The sequence below is a fragment of the Schistocerca gregaria genome, chromosome 4 (assembly GCF_023897955.1).
Source record: "Schistocerca gregaria isolate iqSchGreg1 chromosome 4, iqSchGreg1.2, whole genome shotgun sequence".
Classification (NCBI taxonomy): Eukaryota; Metazoa; Arthropoda; class Insecta; order Orthoptera; family Acrididae; genus Schistocerca; species Schistocerca gregaria.
This window is the reverse complement of record NC_064923.1, coordinates 156,295,602-156,313,992: the sequence shown is the minus strand read 5'-3', so window position 1 is coordinate 156,313,992 and position 18,391 is coordinate 156,295,602.

Below are 18,391 nucleotides of genomic sequence, written 5' to 3'. Positions count from 1 at the left end.
AAATTTCGCGGACAACACCCACATATTCCGCTGAAAGTATCAATATAATTACATAGTTCAGAACATATGATAACATGAACATAGTAGTGCGTGAAAACGAACAAAGAAGGAGAAAGAGGTACAGCTGGGATATTACATACAAACAAGCGTGAAGTATATTAAATATATGTGAAGTATATGTGACCTGTACGTATCACAGGAATGCCACGAGTACAGAAAACTTTCCACGCTTGGTAGACACATTAATTGCTATGTGGAAAGAAATACTGTTGTGGTTGCAACCACCAACTTTTTGCTGGGGTTGGGATGAGAACGTGGAGACGTACAGAGAAGGTGGGAGGAGACGATGGACAGACGGAAAGGGGAAAGAGGAGATCGACAGAGAGAGGGGTGGGGGGGGGGGTGCGGGGAAGGGACATGGACGGAGAAAGTGAACAAGATGTAGAGAGAGAGGCGTAGAAGGTGGACAGAGAGGGGAAAGCAAAAGACTGGGTGAGAGAGAGAGCGGGGGGGGGGAGAGGGGGGGGGGGGAGAAGATAGGCCAAGAGAGATACGGGAGGAAGAGCAGGACTGATTGATAGGATTAAATACATATCAGGGCAACGCTGGGTACTGAGCTAGTGACGTATAATTTTTTTTGTAGAAACGGGCATCCGAGTACGTAACACAATCAGAAATCGGCTGTAACACAATCAGAAATCGGCTGCAACACAACGCTGGAGTGACCGTGTGTTAACAATTCTGTAGAAAGGATCAGTTCTTAGTGTCCCTGTCGTTTGAACAATACGCGTAATGCCCAGTTCTGTGAATATAATAACACATGAGCGAAACTTACGTGTGGCGATCGGCGGAAGGCATCTGTGGCCTACGCGTTAGATTCCATTATTGTTCAGCGAAACGGCATTAATTATTGATGGCTGGGTGTTGCGTAAAAGCACATTACAAGCTGCAATTTCCTGTTCGCTTGATTGCCAAAATTATGATTCCGCCGCAGAACGCATCCGCATACACTCTTCTTTCCACACCGACTACCCATCGTAGATATGATGCCGAGAATTACTCTTCTATAGCCAAACATTACGACTTACGTAGTTTACCCCGACAAGTTTCAAGTATATACGCGACTGTAGGAGTTCTTTACGTGTCATCATAAGTAGAGTTGATATCTTCTATTTTTGTAAAGCAAGAAGTAGGGTGGTCGCAATATAGTTCATACTGGCAACATAAACCATTCAGCTCTATAGCTGATTATTTCACGCAACGTCAGTTTGACAACTTTCTGAAGCAACTCCTGATAGTTGGGCGGGCTTTACCTTTACAGAAGCACTAAGTTCTTCTAATGGTCTTTAACTGGCAGCGTTGTTCTTAGTCATTCATCAGAAACAATCCGCTCCACCCCCCCCCCAACCCCCCACCCACAATCCGATTCTTCAAATCCATAAAAGTATCCAATTCATGCATCTCAATGATTATGACGTCATAACTCCTGAGCTATGTGTTGCACACCGATACAATTTTGCAGATACCTTCAACTTTATGTGAGGATAGTGTCTGGAAAATGGGTTGCGAACAGAGAAATGGTAAAGAAGTAATCACTTAAATCACTTTTCCTGATGTCGAAGCTTTATCGCATATTGCATGCTTATATGTAGTAAGCGAAAACACTTCTTTCTTTCATATTTTGTGTATAGGGTGTCAGCCAGGAGCAGTTTCGAGAAAAATGTCTAGATACAACTCTGACAGGTAACACGCACGTAAGCATCCTGTCTGATCACCGGCATCTATTCATGTCCATTGTGCATTCCGTCGTACTTGGACAATTCCAGCAGGACAATGCGACACCCCACAGGTCAAGAATTGCTACAGAGTGGCTTTGGAAAACTCTTCGAAGTTTAAACACTTCCGCTGGGAACAGAACTCCCCAGACATGACGTTATTGGGATGCCTTGGAACGTGCTGTTCGGAAGAGATATCCACCCCATCGTACTGTTACGTATTTATTGGGCAGCCCAGGAGGATTCATGGTGTCTGTTCCCTCGAGCACTACTTCATACATTAGTTGAGTCCATGTCACATCGTGTTGCAGCATTTGTGCGTGCTAGTTGTGCTACACGATATTAGGCAGGTGTACCAGTTTGTTTGGCTCGTCAGTACATATCAGCGTGCTTATTTTGAACTAAAACGTATCACTGTGCAAGCAGAAATACCTCAAGTTGTTGAACCAACAAAGACGTCGAAATACACAGAATTAGGACAGTAAGTCAGATATTGGAAATTAGTAAGTTTAATTTGTGACATTTGTTATAAAATTATCTACTGGAAACAATACAGTGGTTTGATGTTCCACAGTAGACGACCACTTAGCTGACGGCTGCTTGGCGTCATCCCGTGCACCGCTGCACTACGTAATTCAGAGTGCCACCTCTTGCGTCTTATTGCTCCAAGCCCAGCTGTCCAGCTATGGGTAAACACCTTAATGCAGTTGTTAAGACATCTCGACACTCATATGTCAATTGCTTCCTTAACTATGCTGTCTGAGAAACTATTAGGTAACAAGATGATAGACGTCATTTCGAAATCGAACATGTGCTTCTCCGCGAAACTGTTCTCCGTCCACGTAAATTTATTTTTTTGCCCTACACTTGCGGTGCCTATATATTTAGCGAAACGTTGGGAGAGCCAGAGCTGCGTTTACCCCAAGCAAGATTTTTCATGTTTCCGCGGAAAGTGACACAGCGCAAGTGTATGGAGACCAAGTTTCCTTATTTTTGCAGGTGATCGATATATGGGCTTGGTAACTCGGCTGATTGTTGCGGCGGTAGTTCCAACAAGTGGCAGTAATGCAACCTTCTCCTTCAATTTCTCCTTTTTTTCTTTTGTCGTTACTTTTGTGGGCCCTCAGCACATTTTTAATTTCTAAATTTTTGTAACCGTAGGAAGCCGAAATCTCTTCTAGTCTCTCCAGCATCGTCGGTAAGCATCTATCGTCACACATATGTTCACTCTAAGGACAGGCGTCGTCAGATGGTGCTGTAATGGGTGGTGTCGGCAGGCCACTGGAACACTGGCGTCCGCATGGGTGTTTTTCCTGTATACTTCGTATCACAGATTTCCCCAGGTTTCTTCTGCACAAGGGTGTCCAGAAAGGAGAGAAAGTTGTTCTGCTTAACTTTCATGGTACATATTATCTACTGGTAACTCTTGTGAGGTGGTCAAGGAATTCGTATGAAGAGCACGTCCTGTACTGCCACACGACGTACATGTATTTGTTGAGTGCTTGGATGGACGAGGAACTGACCTTAGTGCAGTCTCATCAAATTCGTCCATGTAAAAGATTACCAAGATAGGTGATAGAGTGTTATATCATTCACCGGTGTTGAAATTACATAGCGGCAGAACATTGTTCGAAAAACCACGCCAAATTCTTTAACTCAGTAACCAAGCAGTAGTTGCTGTTTAGTAACCTGACAAAAATTAACTAACTCACCATATTCACAAGCAAAACTACATATATTACATTAGAACCAAATGAACGTAACATATCGATTTTCCCGAGGAGCTATTTTCATGCGGATAACGCAAAAGCAGGTGGCACCATACGGGCTTGATTCTTCACTGCGAAGTCCCCTCCCCTGGTGGAGATCATGAAGGGACATCTAAATCCATTTTTCCTGTCTTTTTTCTATTCTCTTCTTAAATAAATTTATAATTTTTCTCTTCCGAATTCATCTATTTCTTAAAATAAATATAACTACTGTGAGGAAATAAGACATAGTACCAAAGAGCCTCATCTCCGACTGGTGCTGCATGAGCAACGGTGCCCGCGTCCTCAACTGCGTAGTCAATTCTGCTGCGTGCTGGGGGCTGTGGTTGTTGGCTAAGAGGTCTGTGTGGAGCGCTACAGCCTGGAGAAATTAGCAAGTCGGCAGGCTGCAGTAGTCACAATGCAGTCTGAAAATAGAAACGGATGGATAGTGACACCACTCACTCCTCATTTGCAGACAACCTCGTTGGAAACAATCAACACACAAATAGGATAGAAGCAGATTACCAAATCTTAAAACAATAAAGGTCAGAACCATTCGTTAGCAACAGAAGGAAATTATCACAAACTGAGCAAAAAATATTATTCAACGGTCTAATCGAACTACCAAACAACACACACACACACACACACACACACACACACACACACACACACACACACATATACAAAAAGGTACGACCAAACTTTCAGTAAACATTCCTCACACACAAAGAAAGAATTTGAAGAGAAGTAATAAAATTAGCTCTAACATGGAAAGTAAGCGTTTCCGGACACATGTTCACATAACATATTTTCTTTATTTGCGTGCGAGGAATGTTTCCTGAAAGTTTGGCCGTACCTTTTTGTAACACCCTATATATATATCACATCTGAACAAATTCAAATTTTGTGACCACCAGTCGAAAAGAAAATAGTGAAATAAACTACTAACAATAACGTACCTGAAACGTAATTTGCAGTGAGTGGTGCGTGTAAGCCACGGCAGACTATTAACATCCAGAATTTGCCAATGAGCAAGACGAAACACAAGAAAACACTGTTATTGAACCGCAATACAAACCGCATAGCAAAGGAGACGAAATAGTCTTCCACAGCAAAACCTCACAAATTTTACTAGTGCCCACATGTCACATTAAATATTAAAACCATAAAAAAAAAATTTAGCAGTGAAATAATCTAATACAGCACAGGACAGGAAACTACAACAACAGTATGGTTCAAAAATACTTACGTGAAAATATAATGTAGTTTATATGTTACATTTTAAAACAAAATTCACTTCAAACTTTGTCTAACATCGTTGTGTTGCAACTTCTGTACACGGGTTGCTTTAAACATAAAAACCATAAGGACACATTTAGCAGGAAAATAATAACCTAGTACAGCTCAGTACAGGTTAACTAAAGCAATGACGTTCATCAAAGAGGGGCATACGCTAGTATTTTACGGGAAAATGTAATTTAGAGATTACATTCTAAATCGAAATTCAATTTGGACATTGATCTAGCATCAATGTGTTGCAATTGATGCCCGCAGTTCATATTAAACGTCAAATCACAACAACCATGCATTTAGCAGGGAAGTACTAACCAAGTACAGCTCTGGACAGATCAGCTATAGCAACATATGCGTCAAAAAGGGGCGTATGGCACTGTTTTTCGGAAAACAGACATAGAGGTTATATTAAGAACCAAAATACAATTTCGACGTTTTTCTAACATCGTTCTGATACAACTGGTGTCCACACGCCACTTTACGCATAAAAGCCATTGCAACAACATATTTAGCAGGGAAATATAACCCAGTACAGATCAGGGCAGTCAACTACTGCATTTACCTGCATCAAATAGGTGCATACGTCACTATTTTACTGGAAAATATACTTTAGATACTGATTTATAAACCTAAATTCAATTCAGACGTTGCTATAGCATCATCGTTTTGCAGCTGGTGGCTGCAAGTCACATTAATCATGGAACCATTACAACAATGCATATAGCACGGAAATATTAACCTATTACACCTTCAGACAAGCTATAGCAAGAGTCAAAAGAAGTTGGAAAAAGGGGCATACTGCAATGTTCTACTGAAAAAATAATTTAGAATGTATATTCTGAGCCGAATTTCAATTCAAACGTAGGTGTAACATGACTGTGTTGCAACTGGTGCCCACAGGTCACATTAAACAGAAAAACAATGACATCAATACATTTAGCAAGGAAATAATAACTTGGTACAGCTGAGGGCACGTCAGCTATTGCAGTAATATGTGCCGTTAAAGGGCATACAGCACTATTTTATTGGAAAACGTATTTGCAAATCTATGTTGTAGACCAAAATTCAATTCAGACGTTGGTCTGTCATTGTGCTGCAGATGACAGGCAGTATGCTGTCGCTTTCTGTTGGCATGCAAATGGTATACAATGTAAGAAAAGTAATGTACATGTGTAATATAAACTACAACAAAAGCGGATGCCAACATATTCCTAAGCTGCAGAGACCTTTCACTTTAAGCGATTAATGCTGCTAAAACTGTGGTAAAAAGACGAGGGCTAGTAGAAATCCTTGGGTAACAGAAGAAATACTGAATTTAATTGATGAAAGGAGAAAATATAAAAATGCAGTAAATGAAGAAGGCAAATAGGAATACAGACGTCTCAAAAATGAGATCGACAGGAAGTGCAAAATGGCTAAGCAGGGATGGCTAGTGAACAAATGTAAGGATGTAGAGGCTTATCTCACTAGGGGTAAGATAGATACTGCCTACAGGGATATTAAAGAGACCTTTAGAGGTAAGAGAACCTCTTGTATGAACATCAAGGGCTCGGATGGAAACCCAGTTCTAAGCAAAGAAGGGAAAGCAGGAACGTGGAAGGAGTATACAGAGGGCGATGTACTTGAGGACAATATTATGGAAATGGAAGAGGATGTAGATGAAGATGAAATGGGAGATAAGATACTGCGTGAAGAATTTGACAGAGCACTCAAAGACCTGAGTCTAAACATGGCCCCCGGAGCAGACAACATTCCATTGGAACTACTGACGGCCTTGGGAGAGCCAGTCCTGACAAAACTCTACCATCTGGTGAGCAAGATGTATGAGACAGGCGAAATACCCTCAGACTTCAAGAAGAATATAATAATTCCAACCGCAAAGAAAGCAGGTGTTGAAAGATGTGAAAATTACCGAACAATCAGTTTAATAAGCCACAGCTGCAAAATACTAACACGAATTCTTTACAGACGAATGAGAAAACTGGTAGAAGCCGACCTCGGGGAAGATCAGTTTGGATTCCGTAGAAATACTGGAACACGTGAGGCAATACTGACACTACGACTTATCTTAGAAGAAAGATTAAGGAAAGGCAAACCTACGTTTCTAGCATTTGTAGACTTGGAGAAAGCTTTTGACAATGTTACCTGGAATACTCTCTTTCAAATTCTAAAGGTGGCAGGGCTAAAATACGTGGAGCGAAAGACTATTTACAATTTGTGCAGAAACCAGGTGGCAGTTATAAGAGTCAAGGGACAAGAAAGGGAAGCAGTGGTTGGGAAGGGAGTGAGGCAGGGTTGTAACCTCTCCCCGATGTTATTCAATCTATATATTGAGCAAGCAGTAAGGGAAACAAAAGAAAAATTCGGAGTAGGTATTAAAATCCATGGAGAAGAAATAAAAACATTGAGGTTCGCCGATGACATTGTAATTCTGTCAGAGACAGCAAAGGAGTTGGAAGAGCAGTTGAATGGAATGGACAGTGTCTTGAAAGGAGGATATAAGATGAACATCAACAAAAGCAGAAGGTGGATAATGGAATGTAGTCGAATAAAGTCGGGTGATGCTGAGGGAATTAGATTAGGAAATGAGACAATTAAAGTAGTAAAGGAATTTTGCTATTTTGGGAGCAAAATAACTGATGATGGTCGAAGTAGAGAGGATATAAAATGTAGTCTGGCAATGGCAAGGAAAGCGTTTCTGAAGAAGAGGAATTTGTTAACATCGAGTATAGATTTAAGTGTCAGGAAGTCATTTCTGAAAGTACTTGTATGGAGTGTAGCCATGTATGGAAGTGAAACATGGACGATAAATAGTTTGGACAGGAAGAGAATAGAAACTTTCGAAATGTGGTGCTACAGAAGAGTGCTGAAGATAAGATGGGTAGATCACATAACTAATGATGAGGTATTGAATAGGATTGGGGAGAAGAAAAGTTTGTGGCACAACTTGACCAGAAGAAGGGATCGGTTAGTAGGACATGTTCTGAGACATCAAGGGATCACCAATTTAGTATTGGAGGGCAGCGTGGAGGGTAAAAATCGTAGAGGGAGACCAAGAGATGAAAACACTAAGCAAATTCAGAAGGATGTGTGTTGCAGTAGGTACTGGGAGACGAAGAAACTTGCACAAGATAGAGTAGCATGGAGAGCTGCATCAAACAAGTCTCAGGACTGAAGACCACAACAACAACAACAACAACAACTGTGGTGAAACATGTTCGGCACTTAAGCAAAACAAAATATTGTGTTCTTGCGAGGAGGTGGGACCCCTATCATTCATTATATGTTTTTTCTCCAGGTACGGGAACAGAACTTAAAATTCTATTGTGATACTCTGGAGTTAAGCTTCAGTGCCATAAAAGAAACCAAACAAGAAGAGCAATATATTGGTAAGTATTCTCCCTTGAAGTACCAGAGTGTACTAGAAACTATTCACCAAAAAATCCGACCAAAACCCTAATTATTGAACAAAAACGTGGTACGTGTCGTCTGTATGATAGTAACCATTTTCGAAGTGAAATTATCATTACTGTTAGGGAGTAAATTTCGTCACTGACGCCGAATGCAGATGTAACACGAAAAAAAAAAAGTTGCCTGTTGCTGGGTTATCTTCGGCCTGCCCTATCCGCGCGGCAGAAGAGCACAGTTGAAGCGCCGCTACGTTACAAATTTGATTGCGCGCGATGCATTTGCCGCCAGCAGAAATGAAATAATTGAACGATCTGCTAATCGGGCTGCAAACGAGTGCCCTGCGGGCGTCGCTTACATCGCAGTGCAGCAGCCACTACCCCCACACCCCTTAAAACCTCCACCCCTCCACCCTATGCACGGTATTTTTTAATTCTCTTGCTTTTTTTTAATTCGCAGGGACGTGACAGCCGTATTGACAATACGCAGAGGGTTGAGGGTGGTGAAGCGGGGCATAGCGGTTAAAAAATAACCCCGTCCCCCTCACGGCGGCTCCGAACGGGCTGCTGAACCGAATAAATAACACGCGCGGGCGCCGCAGCCGCCCGGTCTGCTTCCAGGTTGTCCAGCAGGCAGTTCAGTCGCACCTGGAGCTGGAACCGTGCCGGACAGCGGTGGCCGTTAAGCGCCCACCCGGCGAGCATTCAATTTGCCTAATGGACAGCCGTGGTCCCTGAGTCTGCGGAGCGCACTTGCAGCGAGGCACGCGGGCATTGCTTTCGGGACACAGCCGATCACGCCATGTTGCTGCACTCCACCGGAACGTAACAGCGCTCTCGTTCCCGTTCCTCGTGTTGCGTGGCAGTACCTACATGGTTAGCAGACACAGGTTGTAAACGACTGTCGGAGCGACGTAGAGTAGCACGAGCCAACAAACAAGTATTGAGGGTATTTCAATTCTGGCTTTGTAACCACAAGAAAATGCGTGTCATGTCACCAAATGCGTTTTGTTGTATTGAAATAATTATCAGTCGTCTGTAAGGAAATGTATTTCGATTTGACTTATTTTCTACATCGAAAAACAGTTCGCTAGAAGATAATGATTTTTATTTACGGTATTTCAAACCTGGTTTTTCACTCACTTAAAGACACGCCGTCTGCTGGCATATTTATCGATGGTTTGTTTTTTGTTTTGTTTCGCTTTTTTTTTGTTTGCCACTGTTGATTCTGGCCTAATTTGACATTGCTTTCAAGAAATGTGCAGTTTTTGATTTGTAGTACTGACTATGTTTACATGGATCTTTCTTGTTAAAAATGTATAGTGTGTTTCATGCTGTGTTGCCAACTTTGCGTTAGCTTTTCATTGAGCGAAAACAGTTTTATTCTGCAGTCTCTTATTTGGGTGTTATTTCATTTGATTATCCTACAGTGTAGTTATTTAACATGTAAGAGAAACGAGGAAGTAGTGACGGAGTAGAAAATCAGTGTGGGAGTTGGGGGGGGGGGGGGGTGAGGCAAAGATAAGTGAACAGTAGGGGATGAAATTTCAACTCCATCACTATTCTTTATGTTCTGTCGTTGCAACTACGAAATGTGGGACTTTTTTCACCAGATGCTTTTCGTTTCATTGAGGTAAAGCATCATCAGCGGTCCGCAATTAAGTTGTTTACATTTTGATTCGCTCTTAGCTCGAAAAACAGTTGGTTAAGGATAAATTGATTGGTACTTGAGATTGCCGGATGATTTCTCTCTTACATCGGATAATGCCGTCTGATAGCACACAGTTTTTTTTCTGCATTACACACTGATAATTTTGGTCTAGTTTTTAGTTGTTCTGCAGCACTATGCATTTCTTATGTTTTTCAAAACACACTTTTATGCACACCACTGTATTCTGTTAGCTTTAGTACTTCAAGTATGTGTTGAAGTGTGCGTTTTGTAGTGTAGACAACATAACCCTTCCACCACTTCTTCTTTGACCTACAGCTTATTTTTTTAAATTAGATTATTGCGTGTGTGTAATTACATTTAATTATGTTTCTTGTATTTATGCACTGTGTAAGACTAGGGAAGGGATACTGATGGAGGGATTTTTTTCTGTAGGGAAGGGATAAACAATGATGAGTGGACGTAAGTATATAGCAGTGCTTTGGAGTCTGAGTTAGAGGAGAAAGTGAGAAATTAAATGGAATGAAATCATTCTACATTTGCGGACCATCTAAAACAAGAACACCATAGACGTAGCGATACTGAAAACGATATCAATAATAAGAAAATCAGTAAAGACAGACACCTCCTCCCTTTCCAAGAAAATTTACACATACAAAACGCATTAACACGGAATAAATAGATGATCAATGACCAAATAAATACTGGAAAGCAGACTCTATATACAATAATCCCAGGCTCACAGTTTCATTTCAATTCTCGCTCCTCATATTCTCCTCTAACTCACACTCCGTCACACTGCTATATACTTCTGTCCACTCATCATTGTTTCATTGTTCTCTCTTCTCTACATAAAAAAATAATATCCTTCCATCACTATTCCTCCTCTACTCTTACACAGTACCTAAATACACAGAAACATAACTAAATATAATTACACACCAAAAATAATCTAATAAAATAATGTAAGTTGTTCGTCAAAGAGAATTAGTGGAAAAGTTTAAGTTGACAACACCACAAAACACAAACCACAACACATACTTGAAGTACAAAAACAAACAGAATAAAGTGTTGTGCGTAAACATGTGTTGTGAAAAAATCCATAGTGCTGCTGAACAACTAAAAATTAGAGCAAAATTATCAGTGTTTAGAGCAGAAGAAGAACGATTGCTAGCAGACGGCATTTTCCGACGTAAGCGGGAAATCAACCGAAAATCTCCGTAAGTACAAATCAAAATAATTCTTAACGAACTGACTGTCACAGAAAATCTAAATGTAAGTAAATTAATTACAGACCACTGATGATGCTTTACCTCAATAATGCGAAACGCGTCTGGTGAAGAAGATTACGCATTTTTGTAGTTGTAACGACAGAATAAAAATGAATAATTTAATGTCGCCTTGTCAAGCATTTCTATCTCTATTCCCTTCTCTTACACATAAAAGAAATACATAGGAGCATAAGTAACTGAAATTTCACACAAATGAAATACTGCAAGAAAAACTAAAGACGAAGACGACGACACTACACAAAACGATGTACCTATAAAACCTATGTTGTAAAGGCGCCGAATGCCAGGTTGTGAGATGGAGGTCCATGCCTGTTTCACTAGGTCGGTCAAGATAGGGACGGTTAATGCTGTTAAGGATGAGGATGGAGTTATCATCTGATGATGTCCCATATGGGCTAGATAGGAGACAGATCTGGTGATCTAGCAGGCTAAGATAACATGTCGACACTTTTGGCTACAATAGCGGGCGAGCGTTATCCTTCTGGAAAAAAATCCTTAGAAGTTCTGTTAATGAATGGCACCTCAACAACTCGAATCACTAGACTGAGGTGGATTTAGTCTGTACACATGGGAGAACCACGGGAGTGCTCCTGTTGTCATACGAAATCGCTCCCCAGACTATATCTCCAGGTGTAGGTACAGTGTGTCTAGAATGCAGATAGACTCGTTGCAGAGAGTCATCTACTATCCTTGTAACCAACATGTGGCCATCACTGGGGCCGAGGCAGAAAACAAAACTGACCTTCACCCTGCCCTCCACGGAGCTACTGCACGCTGCTGATCGTCTGACTCGAAGATGTCCTTGAACTAACCGATTTTTATGTTTGTAGTGTCTTTGTGTGCCAGCTGCGGCTCAAATTGCTGCTGCCGATTCAGTACGGTGCGACAGAGCCGGCCGAAATAGACGGTGCCACGTGGCCGTCTTCTTGCTACCGGACGTTCTTGTGGTCACCGCTGTCAAGCCATGTTGTACAGTAGCTACATCTGCCAAGTATTTCCGCACTATGACAGAAGGAACATCCAGCTTCACGTGACCCTACTACATTATCTCGTTGAAACTCAGTAAGATGCTCCTAATGACGTCTTTTTCGCCTTACAACATTCGTGACTAACATCAGCTCACAAGTACATTCTAAAAAGTTAACTAACGCTCACGACCGTTACAGCCTATATTTAAAGGGAACCTGATTTGGATCCTCACGGTCTGGGTACTAGCGCCACTCTTACGCGAAAAGGAGAAAATTCTGGTCCCATATAAAACAGCTAAGCGGGGCGATGCCTTGTATCCAGTCACTCATCGATTAGTCTGGGGTGGCAATAGAAGGCCTTAAAAGAGAAGCTGTAATTTTAAATTTCACTGGTAAGAAATTGTTCACGCACGAGGATAGTACGAACATGCCGTGTTTGACTGTAGCACAGACTCCCACATGGAGCACGTATAAAGAGACATCCCTGTCGTGGAGAAGTAACGGAAAGTGTTGAAATAAATAAAGTCGCCATGTCGGAATGGAATAGCATGTCCGTTTATTTAGAGTACTCAGTGGCTTTGGCCCCTTACTTGACATTTACCGCGATTCTGTCGCACAGCGCGAATTCCTAAGCAGGTGGATAAAAGCACATGTGACACGTGTATACACTATGTGATCAAAAGTATCCGAACACTTCCCAAAACATACGTTTTTCATATTAGGTGCATCGTGCTGCCACCTATTGCCAGGTACTCATATCAGAGACCTCAGTAGCCATTAGACATCGTGAGACAGAAGCATGGGGCGCTACGGGTAGCTCACGGACTTACAACTTGGGCAGGTGATTGGATGTCACGTGTGTCATACATATGTACCCGAGATGTCTATACTTCTGATCATCCCCGGGTCCACTGTTTCCGATGTGATAGTGAAGTGGAAACGTGAAGGGACAATTACAGCACAAAAGGGTACAGGCCGACCTCGTCTGTTGACTGACAGAGACGGCCTACAGTTGAAGAGGGTCGTAATCCGTAATAAGTAAACATCTATCCCGACCATCAAAGAGGAATTTCAAACTCTATCAGAATCCACTGCACGTACTAAGTCAGTTAGGTGGGAGGTGAGAAAACTTGTTTTTCACAGACGAGCGCCTGCTCATTAGCCAGACATCACGCCGGTAAATGCCAAACGACGCCTCGATTGGTGCAAGGAGCGTAAACACGGGACGATTGAACGGTGGCAAAATGCTGTGTGGAGCAGCGAATCACGATACACAATGTGGCAGTCTTGTGGCAGCGTGTGGGTATGGCGAATTCCCGTTGAACGTCTTCTGCCAGAGTGTGTAGTGCCAACAGTAAAATTGGGAGGCGGTGGTGTTGTGGTGTGGTCGTTTTCTTTCCTGGAGGGATCTTGCATCCCTTATTGTTTTGCGTGGCACTATCACAGCACAGGTTTACACTGATGTTCTAAGCACCTTTTTGCTTCCCACTGTTGAAGAGCAATTCGGGGATGGCGAATGCATCTTTCAGCACGATAGAGCACCTGTTCAGAATGTACGGCCTTTAGCCTGGTGATTAAACGACAGTAATATTCCTGTAATGGACTGGCCTGCACAGAGTCCTGAACAGAATCCTATAGCCACCTTTGGCTTGTTTTGTAGCGGCGACTTCGTGCAAGACCTCACAGACCGTCATCGATACCTCTCCTTAGTGCAGCACTCCGTGAAGAACGAGCTGCCTTTCGCCAAGAAACCTTTCAGCACCCGATTGAACGTATGCCTGCGAGAGTCGAAGCTGTCTTCATGGCTAAGGGTGGACCAACACCATACTGAATTCCAGTACTACCGATTGAGGGCACCATGAACTTCTCTTTTTCAGGCAGCTGACAGTATAGTTTTGATCACATAGTGTATAAGAAGGGCAAAAGAAAGACCTGCAAAATTACCGATCTTTATACTTAACATCAGTTAGCTATATAACTATTGAACGTATTCTGAGTTCTAATATTAATCATTTTTTTCTGACAAAAAAGCTTCTTTCCACAAATCAACAAGAATTTAGAATGCATCGCCAGTGTGAAACTCAGTTTGCCGTTTTCCCACATGATGGAGGGCAGCAGGAAGACTATTGAACAAGGTCTGAGAACGTGGGTTAGGTTGTGAATGGCTAGAGGACTTTTTAAGCAATAGAACCTAATACATTGCCTTCAAAGGCGAGTGATTGTTAGAAACAATGGTAAAGTCAGGAGTACCCCAGTGAAATGTGGTAGGGTCGTTACTATTCTCCATATACACAAATGTTACAACGGAGTGAGTGAGCTGCAATTTACCACTGTTTGCTGTTATCGCTGTGGTGTAAGGGAAGGTGATATCGAGTGACCATAGGAGGGAAGAAGAGGACATAGAATTTCTTGTTGGTGTGATAAATGGTAGCTTAATCTATATGTAGATAACTACAAGTTAAACTGGGTAAGTAGGAAAAATAAACGTATAGCTTTGGAAAACAGCATTAGTAGTGTGTCTTTTCACACAGTCATATCGATAAAATATCCGGGCGTAAGACTAAAAAGCCATATCAAATGTAATGAGCACATCAGGTAGGTACTGGGAAGGCGTGCTCTCCGATTCGTATAATTTGGAGAATTTCGGGTAAGTGTAGATCAAGTACAAAGGAGGCGGAGTGTGGAACACTACACTTGACTACTGCTCGAGCCGATGCGATCTGCTACACTACTGGCCATTAAAATTGCCACACCACGAAGACGACGTGCTACAGACGCGAAATTTAACTGACAGGAAGAAGATACTGTGATATGCAAATGATTAGCTTTTCAGAGCATTCACACAAGGTTGGCACGGGTGGCGAAACCTACAGCGTGCTGACATGAGGAAAGTTTCCAACCGATTTTTCACACACAAACATCAGTTGGCCGGCGTTGCCTGGTGAAACGTTGTTGTGATTCATCCCATGTAGGCTTTCACGGCCGGCGTCTTCATCAATAAACACTTCCGGACTAAATTGCCGTGGTCGATCTGTAGAAATTCGTCTCCCTGACGTTTCATTCTCAACTACGGAGAACATCTTCCGAGGTGAGTCGACGACCGGCTGCTAGGAGCTGCGGCCGCCGCTTATATGGAGATCGTAGAGGGCGCCACCGCACGTCACGTGGCGTCGATGTGTAGCTATCTCTGGCTATCGTCTGTTCTCTCGATTGCAGGCAATCGATTGTCACGTGACTGATGCAACATCGACCGACATACTTTGTCCAATTTTAATCCTTCTTCTTTATGATTAAATTTGTATTGATGTTTGTGGATTTCAATTGCCTCTCTATACATACGTGTATAATAATGCGACGTTCTCGCTAGCACGCTTGTCACACCAAATTTTATTTCGTGATCTCCATCCTTAAAAACATGGCTACCCACCCCAGGGGTATATAAAATTCCGTGTAGTTGTGGCAGGGTTTACAAACTACAAAAAGAACCATCAATACATGTTTGACGGAGCACAAAAGAAACTGTCGCTTGGGACAGTAGCAGAATATGTTTTTAAGGATGGAGATCACGAAATAAAATTTGGTGAGACAAGCGTACTATCGAGAACGTCGCATTATTATACAAGTATGTATAGAGAGGCAATTTAAATCCACAAACATCAATACAATTTTAATCGTAAAGATTAAAATTGGACAAAATACAGCGGTCGACGTTGCATCAATCACGTGACAACCGATTGCCTGCAATCGAGAGAACAGACTATAGCCAGAGATAGCTACACATCAACGCCACGTGACGTACGATGGCGCCCTCTACGATCTCCATATAAGCGGCGGCCCCAGCTCCTAGCAGCCAGTCGTCGACTCACCTCGGAAGACGTTCTTCGTAGTTGAGAACGAAACGTCAGGGAGAAGTAGTTCTACAGATCGACCACGGCAATTTAGCCCGGAAATGTTTACTGATGTTGTTATGATTCCTCGTGTAAGGAGGAGAAATGCGAACTATCACGTTTCCGACTTTGATAAATGTCGGATTGTAGCCTATCGCGATTGCGGTTTACCGTATCGCGACATTGTTCCTCGCGTTGGTCGAGATCAAATGACCGTTAGCAGGATATGGAATCGGTGGGGTAAGGAGGGCAATATGGGACGCCATGCTGAATCCCAACGGCCTCGTATCACCAGCAGTCGAGATGACAGGCATCTTATCCGCATGGCTGTAACGTATCGTGCAGCTACGTCTCGATCCCTGAGTCAACAGACGGGGACGTTTGCAAGACAACAACCATCTGCACGAGCAGTTCGACGACGTTTGCAGCAGCGTGGACTATCAGCTCGGGGACCACGGCTGCGGTTACCCTTGACGCTGCATCACAGTCAGGAGCGCCTGCGATGGTGTACTCAACGACGAACCTGGGTGTAGGAATGGCATAACGTCATTTTTTCGGGTGAATCCAGGTTCTGTTTACAGCATCATGATGGTCGCATCCGTCTTTGGCGACATTGCGGTGAACACACATTGGAAGGGCGTATTCGTCATCGCCATACTGGCATATCACCCGGCGTGATGGAATGGGGTGCCATTGGTTACACGTCCCGGTCACCTCTTGTTCACATTGACGGCACATTGATCAGTGGACGTTATATTTCATATGTGTTACGACCCGTGGCTCTAGCTTTCATTCGATCCCTGCGAAACCCTACATTTCAGTAGGATAATGCAGGACCGCAAATTTCAGGTCCTGTACGGTCCTTTCTGGATACAGAAAATGATCGCCTGCTGCCCTGGCCAGCACATTCTCCAGATCTCTCACCAATTGAAAACGTCTGGCCAATGGTGGCCGAGCAACAGGCTCGTCACAATACGCCAGTCACTAATCTTGATAAGCTGTGGTATCTTATTGAAGCTGCATGGGCAGCTGTACCTGTACACGCCATCCAATCTCTGTTTGACCGAATGACCAGGCGTATCAAGGCCGTTATTACGGCCAGAGGCGGTTGTTCTGGGTATTGATTTCTCAGGATCTATGCACCCAAATTGCGTGAAAATGTAATCACCTGTCATTTCTAGTATAATATATTTGTCCAATGAATACCCGTTTATTATTTGCATTTCTTCTAGGTGTAGCAATTTTAATGGCCAGTAGTGTACTTTTGTAACCGATAGTTTCAAATACCACGCAATTACGTATTACGGATGTGGTTCGTGAACTGAAATGGGACATCCTGGAGTGAAGACGGCGCTCTTACCGCAAAGCATTGTTGCGAAAATTTAGAGAACCGCGTTTGACGCAGACTGCGGAACGATTCTACTGTCGTCAAGCTAATTTTCGTCCACGGACCACGAGTATAAAATCTCACTGGGGCTCGTGTGAAAGCTTGTAGACAGTAGATTTTCCTTGCTCTGTTTGCGAATGTAACAGGGCAGGAAGCGACTAGCAGCGGTACAGGTTCTCTCCACCATGCGGCGACCGTTGGATGGCGGAGTAAGGGCGTAGATGCAGATGTGGGCGCAGATGTAATTATCAACGCTGCTATCACCTAAAGACACGGAGGCAGCGCGTCTTGATAGAATGTCTAATGGAGGGTACACACCTCTCTTGCCGCAGGGTCGAGTCGTGCCGCACGTTTCTTCAGACAGATAGCCGACGCCCCGTATCCCTGGAGACGGCGCTCATGGCGTCGCTATTCGCGACGAGTCCCGCCGGGAGCCGGTGTGCGCGACTGCCTTAGCGTCCCGCGCCAAGATCCGGGGGGCGCCGCTCCGCGCTCAAATATTTAGGCGCCGTTGTCTGGGGGCGCCATCAGGCCGAGATTGCGCTGCGCCTCGGAGGGCAATCCGGGAACGGCGCGGCGTCGCGGCGCTCCGGCCCCCAGCCGTCCCGCGGCGTCGCGACGCCCCGCAATCTCCGCCGCGGCGCTCAGTCATCCATCCCGGCTGCCAGCCGCAGCGCCTCTGCTCGTGCCAGCCCGTCGCATCCACCTTCCTGTCGCCTGCCTGTGTGTCTCCATATCCCCCTCTCTGTGCCTTCATCTCACCGGCGGCTGAAGCCGGGACAACAGACAGTGTACGTAATGCTTCTCTACTCAGCTGCTGCCTACATTCGTTGCAAACCTACCGGCCCCCAACGAAATATTCTAACCCTTCCTGGTAATAAGGCCATATCTTACAAAGACTAGTTCTTTAGTAACCTGCCAAACACTCGTTCGACTACGCAGGTTGACAATACGTTGGT